The sequence below is a fragment of the Macrobrachium nipponense genome, chromosome 36 (assembly GCF_015104395.2).
Source record: "Macrobrachium nipponense isolate FS-2020 chromosome 36, ASM1510439v2, whole genome shotgun sequence".
Taxonomy (NCBI): Eukaryota; Metazoa; Arthropoda; class Malacostraca; order Decapoda; family Palaemonidae; genus Macrobrachium; species Macrobrachium nipponense.
The window spans coordinates 33,245,609-33,253,108 of NC_087220.1; the positions used below are offsets into that span (position 1 = coordinate 33,245,609).

General features: G+C 37.8%; 1 protein-coding gene across 3 annotated transcripts in view; it reads left to right on the plus strand.

Moving 5' to 3' along the window:
* Positions 1–7,500, plus strand: part of LOC135203307 (carboxypeptidase B-like) — a 70,544-nt gene that overhangs the window by 12,336 nt on the left and 50,708 nt on the right. Inside the window, exon 1 of one of the 3 annotated variants that reach the window (XM_064233058.1) lies at positions 4,944–5,003. The exons of the other annotated variants lie outside the window; for them this stretch is intronic. The gene's annotated coding sequence lies outside the window, so the exon portion shown is untranslated. Of the gene's footprint in view, positions 1–4,943; positions 5,004–7,500 lie in introns of those variants that run through there. 3 annotated transcript variants of the gene reach the window in all.

Consider the following 7,500-nt stretch of genomic DNA (forward strand, 5'->3'; position numbering starts at 1 on the left):
TTTTTGTCTCTTGTCTGTACTTCCTTTTCATTTTTGTAAGGCAACACTTTCCCTATTGGCTCAGCATGTATTCACTATTTTGGGTATTGTAACACAGTCCCCCATTGCTACCAATGGCACTGTAAAAAAATTCTTATACGCTTGTATGATGTTAAATATTATCGTGATATCCCATCTAGACAAGCTTCTGCTACATCGGGAAGTAGTCTGTTGCTTCGTGATAAACATTTTCATTAGATAATAAGATAAAGCAGTATTCTTTTCTGTAAACTCCCAGTCATTCTATATCCCTATGAGTAAGACTTTGATGTGAAATAAAAGAGAAATGTGTTTAACATTCCCCACGTGTCTATCACTTTAGCACTGATACTGAATGAAGTCTCTTTACAAATGCACATATCTCTTCTGGAACCCCTTGGAAATGATGCCTGGAATTATTGAGCAATTTGCTATATGCTAATCTTATTCCATGCCTGGATCAGTTTCCACCCACGTGTCCCGGTTGACCTTCAATCAACCTTTTTCCATTTCTGGACCATTGCGAATCCCTATCACCTTTTAAGGGGTCAATTGCTTACTCAAGTAATTTACTGTAAATATACTCCAGTTTAAAACTAAATCTCTAGAGTTGATAAATTTTCCCCTCCATTGTATCGGCCTTCAGCCATATTTTTATTATGTTTTCTGTTTTCTAACAAGGCCTTTTAGGAGCGTCGTAAGGTGACTACCTCAGTTTTCAGACACATTTAGAACTAGAAACATAAAATGGTGACCTCCCATAGAATCGCTTGAAAATCGTGAGTAAATTTTCATTCAATAAACAGTTTCCATGCAGAAGCAATTGCTAAACCGATGTCACGAGTGTTTAACGAACCTGAATTCTTAAGTGCGAATTTACTTTCTTCCGAGTGTGCGGCAAGATCATCCAAATCTCCCCAGCTGGTAAAGATTATTATTTTTCTATTTTAGTATAATTTTATTTCACTAGGTATTATAGTTAAGGGTGAAAAAAAGCTGACTACCATTAGAGTAGCAAATATAGGATCTAGAGAGAGAATTTTGTTTTAACCTTATCTTTTTCTTAAGTGGTTACTGCATGAAGCCCATAGGTATTTAGGGAGTGATATAAATACAAAAAAAACAAAACCAGTGCTATATTTTCATGATTTTTCCACTGGAACTCGTGAAATCTCGTGTCGTGAAGAGATTTTTGTTAGTTAGGTGTGTAAAGAGAATCCGAACGTGTTTTTTTTTTCTTAAGTTCAATTATAACTATAATGTTTGCGTAAATTTAGTCAACACTTCCATCTATATTAAAGAGAAATAATAAGATCAGGTAAATAAAATTATTGACTAGTATAAATGAAAGGCAGCTACTAGGCACGTGTGGGTGGTTTTTTTCTGTCTATGTAAGTCCTCGCATTGTCTCGTTCATTGTCCAGTGAGAGCCAGACACTTCCCTGTCCCAAGGCCTGATCATCTAGCTTAGGTGGTGAGAAAAACTTCATACTCAAGGGTATAATGGAGCTTTGCCCTTTGCTATATCAGCATCTCAGGCAATTCTATGAAGTTTGTGTAACACATTTGTGCAACTGTACAGATATTTTTTTTTATTTGTTTGGTTCTTTCCAGTCTTCCCTTAATCATTATTGTTTCCGATGCTAGCTTTAACATAACACAATAAGGCTTTCTAAGCCTTTCAAACGAGCGTCGAAGGGTAAGACAAGACCAAGGATTTTGTGTTGGTAAATTACATTTTTATTTTTCTCCTCATCGAGATAGATAAAATCCGATATACTTTTTATTTGCCAAATGCAATTTACCACGCCAATTCGCGTTAAGTTTTTCGCGCCTACGTGACATTAATTTACAGTCTAGTTTAACTGTTATTAGTGGAATCTAACTGCAGTTTAACAGTATCAGCGTTGATTTTTCCGTCTTACGTGTCATGCTATTATAGCCTAGTTTAGCTGTTATTTACAGGGATACAACTGCTATTTACCACTGCCTTTGCATGAGTTTCTGTACTTGCGTGAGGCCATTTACAATTTGTTCAATTGATATTTCTTTGTCACCTGTGTGAGTTTTCCACACATCGTGGAAAATATTTTCTTCTGCCATTTTGACTTTTCTCATCTGCCTATGAGCATGTTCCAGCTATAGGGAGGGAACTTTGTTATTTCTCTGGTATAGCATTGAGTTATTCCACATGCCCGTGGCAATATTTGCAGTTTTGTGACCGTCATCATCTATTATTCCAGTCACCACCTGTGAGCATAATACACCCCCCAGATCCCCACCATTCTTACCTCCCACAGTATGGAAAACCCTCATTAGGACATAGAATGATAGCGCCCGGCCCGACCTGGCTTGATCATGTTGAGGTGTTTTTTGTGAACTTCAATCCTACCCCTCAGGAAGTGGCCCTCCTCCTTGGCAAGCGTCTTGCTGGCAAAGGACATACTGCGTTCCAAGCCCTACCTCTCAACAAGCGACAAGACCTTGCCTTCGTCCGAGAGACAGTCTTTGGGGCTAAACATGCTGACACCAGAACTGTGAAAGGTAGAAGTGGATGAGCATGAGCAAGGAGGCTAACCAAACCTAGATAGATTGGGTAGTCAAGAAGACACCAGCACTCCAGAGGTGGGCAAAAGCCTCCAACACAACAGTCATTGAGGTCTTAGAACTCTTCTAATTTGAGGGCTTCCTGTTCTAAGTTCCCCCTGATCTTGCCCCCCACTTGGTAGACAAGGCCTCTAAAACCATTTTGGAGTGGTGTAAATGGACAGACGCCCTACAACACTAACCATCCGCTGCAGAGTTCTTTAAAGAAGATTCGCCACGCTCTCCTTGTCCTTCCTGCTGCCAATTCTCGGCTTACCCTGTGCCCTAATAACCCTCCACAGAAGCCTATGTGTGGGCATTGGAATAAACAAGGACACTCCATGGAGCAGTGCATCTCTAAAGTGGATCCTCATCAGCAAGCTCCTGCTACAACACCTCAGAATGGGACTCCCCAACATAATAAGAATAACACCATCGGAAATCGAAACAAACAGCCCAAGAATGATTTCAGCAAGAGTTTCTGTGATTGGGGTGCAAAGTGCATAGGCACCCACCGCTCCATGGGTCAGATGCTCCAGAAAGCTGTGGTTACTGCCATTGTAAAGTGCAGGGTGGGGGACAAATCCTTCAGCTCTAGGCCTCTCCAGCTCAGAGCCCTATAATTGTGGCACCTCCCAGAGGTCGCTATCCTACCCACCAAGTCCATGCCTTCGATCACACATCATTTGAGAGGATAAAATTCCTTACAGAGCTCGTGTTGATAGGCATCAAGGTTCTTGCCTACTGTCCAGTTGAGAGTCACATGATCTCATTGCTCTAGGGTAAGTGCTACGGCAGTATCTACTTATATTCCAAGAGGTTATGAAGTCCAGCTAGGACAAGATTTTAAGTCTTCTACCTTTTTACAATCTCAGGGCCCACACCTTTACATAGCTCCAGACCAATTGTACATCCTCCAAGATCTACCTCTAACACAGTCAGGTCCACTTGAAGGTACCAGGGAGTGCCATGCTTCATTCATCATGGACACTGAGCCGTTCGAATTCTCTCACTGTCCAGGAACAGCCTCAGTGCCAGTGCCTAAGGCAAGACTCGAGTCTCCCTTGCAGAGTTCTCAGTCCAAGTCGCCTTTCTTCCTCTGCCTTTTTACCACTACCAAGGAAGAGCTAATTCCAATAGGAATCCTCTAGGGTACACAATGGGGCAGCTTCACAACCATCCCGGAATCAGTCAACACTACTTGTGAGCCTATCACGAACACCATTATCTCATCCCCTCCCCCTCCATCGGCAGGTAGCCAGTTCTGAGTTAACGACTCTGCCGAATCCAGTTTGGCCGAAGAACTCAAGGAACTACTGGAGTCAAGAAACGTTAGGCATAGGGATGGGTCCCAGGGCCCCAGTGCTCGCAGCAAATTAATTTTACTTTAGAGAGGCTCCTAATCAGTTACCTTATTAGACGCTTTGTTTTCAAGGTATGGTGATTGTTTTGATACTTTCGTGCTGGGCTTCTTTCATAAAGAAGTTGATTTTTTTTATACAAATACTTTTCAATATGCTTGCCCCGAATGTGATTCGGGGATCTATGTCGGATCGAATAAAACGATTGCTGAAGGTCAGAAGCCTTAATCATAAAGTGTTCAGTCATCGAACGGTTTGAAGGCTGTCCAATCCCCAATTTTCTGATATCAGAAACCATTCTTATGAACTGCCTACTCTTGAATCTCTCTTATTAAGCAGTTAGCCCTCAAATTGAACTCGCACACTTCCTGTGTTCAACTGTACTTGGCCTAAATAATTTTTGTTTTTTCTTTGCTTTTTTTTTTTTATTTTTTTTGCTTTTTAGCCACCGTACTTTATCACCCAGTATGCAAGTTTTCCTATGATAAGGACTTTTTTTAACTCTCCTGTTTGGTGTAAATACTTTTTAAGTTTTAACGGTAACTTAAAATTAATTTTTAATTCTGTTGCTGTAAGTAGTTGTTTTTCATGCACTTTAATTTATTTTTAATTGTTCTTTTGTAGCCTTGAAGATATAAAATGATGTATGAAAACGTGTTGGGAACAAATATTATCTTAATTGATAACTGGCTGTTACTTGTCACTTATCTTCTATGTATCTGTTATATATATATTTATATTATATATATATATATATAATATATATATATATATATATATAAATAATATATGTGTGTTTTATTTGTCGGCTAAACCAGATGTTTAGGGTAATTATATGGATGTTTTGCCCTTGAAAAATACCAAAATTTGATTGGTGTTTTTTAAGCGTGTGGGTGTTGAATAGGCGGAGTCACTTACCACCACCTGTCATTGCCTTCAGAACCTATAGTGAATATATATCCAGTGAATGGGTAAGCACCAGCCAAACTGCAGGTGCCGAGTGTAGACTTCACGCTCATCGTCTATTACAGCGGCTAAGTAAGTGACAATATGTTTCTGGTTGTTATGAGTACCGAAGGCAGAATCCGGTGAAATTAGTGTATCTCTCTCCATTCCGTTTTGAGATCACATAACATATGCCGATTTTGCGTCAATTTTCGAAGTAGTCGCAATTTTTTTTTTATTGAACTGATCTTTGTAAATTTACTTCACTTTTAAAATATAATATGTGTCCAGAGATTGTCATATTTGCGGAAAATATAATAATCCTTTTACATCCTGGTTAATCAATTACATTTCTTACCCTCATGAACATGGGAAATTCTTCCCTATTCATGAAGCACTGATCATCTGATGTTTGTTTTACTGACAATGCAGTCCCTTCTATAACTCTGGTATGAAAACATACTTTCGATATTGGTTAACTTCCTATTGTACAGACGCTCAAAGTAAGTGTGGCAGAATTCCATAATTTCTCGTTCACCGCTGCCTGACGCACGATTCATGCATATTAATCTATTTTTTCTTGGTTTCAAAGATGCAAGAAATCTTATGTAATGACGTTAAAAAACAGTTTAGAAACATCATGTTATGTATTGCTTAAAACTATTTTCCATACAGCAAAATTGACGTGAACGAAACAAAGTGATAAAAAACATCATAAAGTCCTTACATTATCATTTTAATATTAAGTGGAAAGCAGTTGAAACGATTCCATTTGTTAAATTTCTCAGAAAACATAGGAAACTCACAATATGCTATAAAAATGATAACCTCACAGTGTGAACCATGGCGACCTCACTCTGTTGCTTTCAAAGTCGTGATGTGCGCAGAAAATGCCATGGTGCATTTATCGGTCTAAGAAACATCCTCCTTTGAGCGATGGACAATTATTGCACTGCATTAAGTGCAAGTTCCTGTTTAGAGAGATATCAAGAAAGCTCAATATAACTGAATAGAATCATGAACATAAGATGAACCAAATTGTTTGGAGAAACGGCAAAATTTAGAAACTGGGCTTAGAAGTGGACTGCTGGAAGCACCACAAGAGAGCAAGACAATACAAGTAGTGTAAATGTTGAAGAGCAACATTCATTTATGAATTTTTAATTCTAGCGCCTGGTCACGATATTTTTGAACCAGCAATCATGACTAGATCTCTACGCCTATGACTGGTGTCTGATGAATACTTTAGATGGAGAGGGAGAGATTTTTAAAAACACACTTGAAATCTTTGATAGGTGTCTTATGAATAAGTCTAATGATTAAGGAAATTACCGTTGATCGATGGTAGGGAAACATATTTAATGAAGCAAGCATTTTTTTTCTTCATAACCTAAATAATACATTTTACTGGGAGATACTTTATTCAAATCGGCCTGATCCAGCCATCACTCCTATGTGGCATCACCGTCTCTCCAACGTTTCAGGCTACTCCGACTTCGCGCTAAGAATTCCATGGCGTGAAAGCAGCACCATGGTAACGGTTATTTTAAAATTCCCCTGACCGATAACCGAAACCTTAGAATTCTCGTTTATAGAACATTTCCTCCTCAAAATTACTTTTTCTTTCATGTCCCAAAATATTTGCAAACTCGTGTTACACCCTGTAGGTATGATTGTTGCAGTTGTCAAAGAACAAACTCGGATTATAGCGGTAGATTTTTATTTTATAAAAAATATCGGAAATAGACTTAAATGAGAGAGTCATCTTGTATTCTCCTATCCTATCAACTACTTATAATACGCTTATGGCAGTAGGTCTACCTTTACATGTGAAATTAATCCTAATTAATTTCTATATAACAGAAATGAATAGCTACAGAAAAATTAATCCAAGAAAGCTTTTATGAAAGTAAGCCTTTGTTAATGTATTCGTCAGTTTGACTCGCACAGCTTTCCAACGTGTTCTGATGAAACAGGATAATAGGCAAGGAATTAGACAAAAAATACAAAATTATATTCGTTTGATGTTTTATTATTGTTTTTTGACTTGAGATAGCTAGGGACTGAGTAAATTGTGTTAAGCAATCATGAAAAGGATAAGAAAATAGGAGAACAAGCCCAATAAAAAAAAAAAAATAACGGGAATAATCAAATAAAAAGAGATTAATATAGATATTCTCGATTTACATATTCAGTCAAATTACGTATCCAAAAGAATATACTGCTGAAAATATTACTCGGTAATAAAAAAATGCTAGAAAAATGAACACATTGGTAGAAAGCTGAATAAATTTGCTATATAAACGGTAGCTAAAATCCATAGGAGCCATTCAAGGTCAAAGACGTAAATGTTTTTTTTTCACATAAATTCAATTATACGGAAACGATTATTATACTGAAAGACAGAAATATATGATTATTTTACACACACACCCACACACACACACACACACACACAAACATATATATATTATATTACAGAAACGTCATAATTTTTTCTGAAATTTAAAAAAATAATGTTTTAGTTGGGTACTCACTCCTTATTGCTTCTCTTGGACTGCTAGGGAGACTTATTTCTTGCTAACTGTCC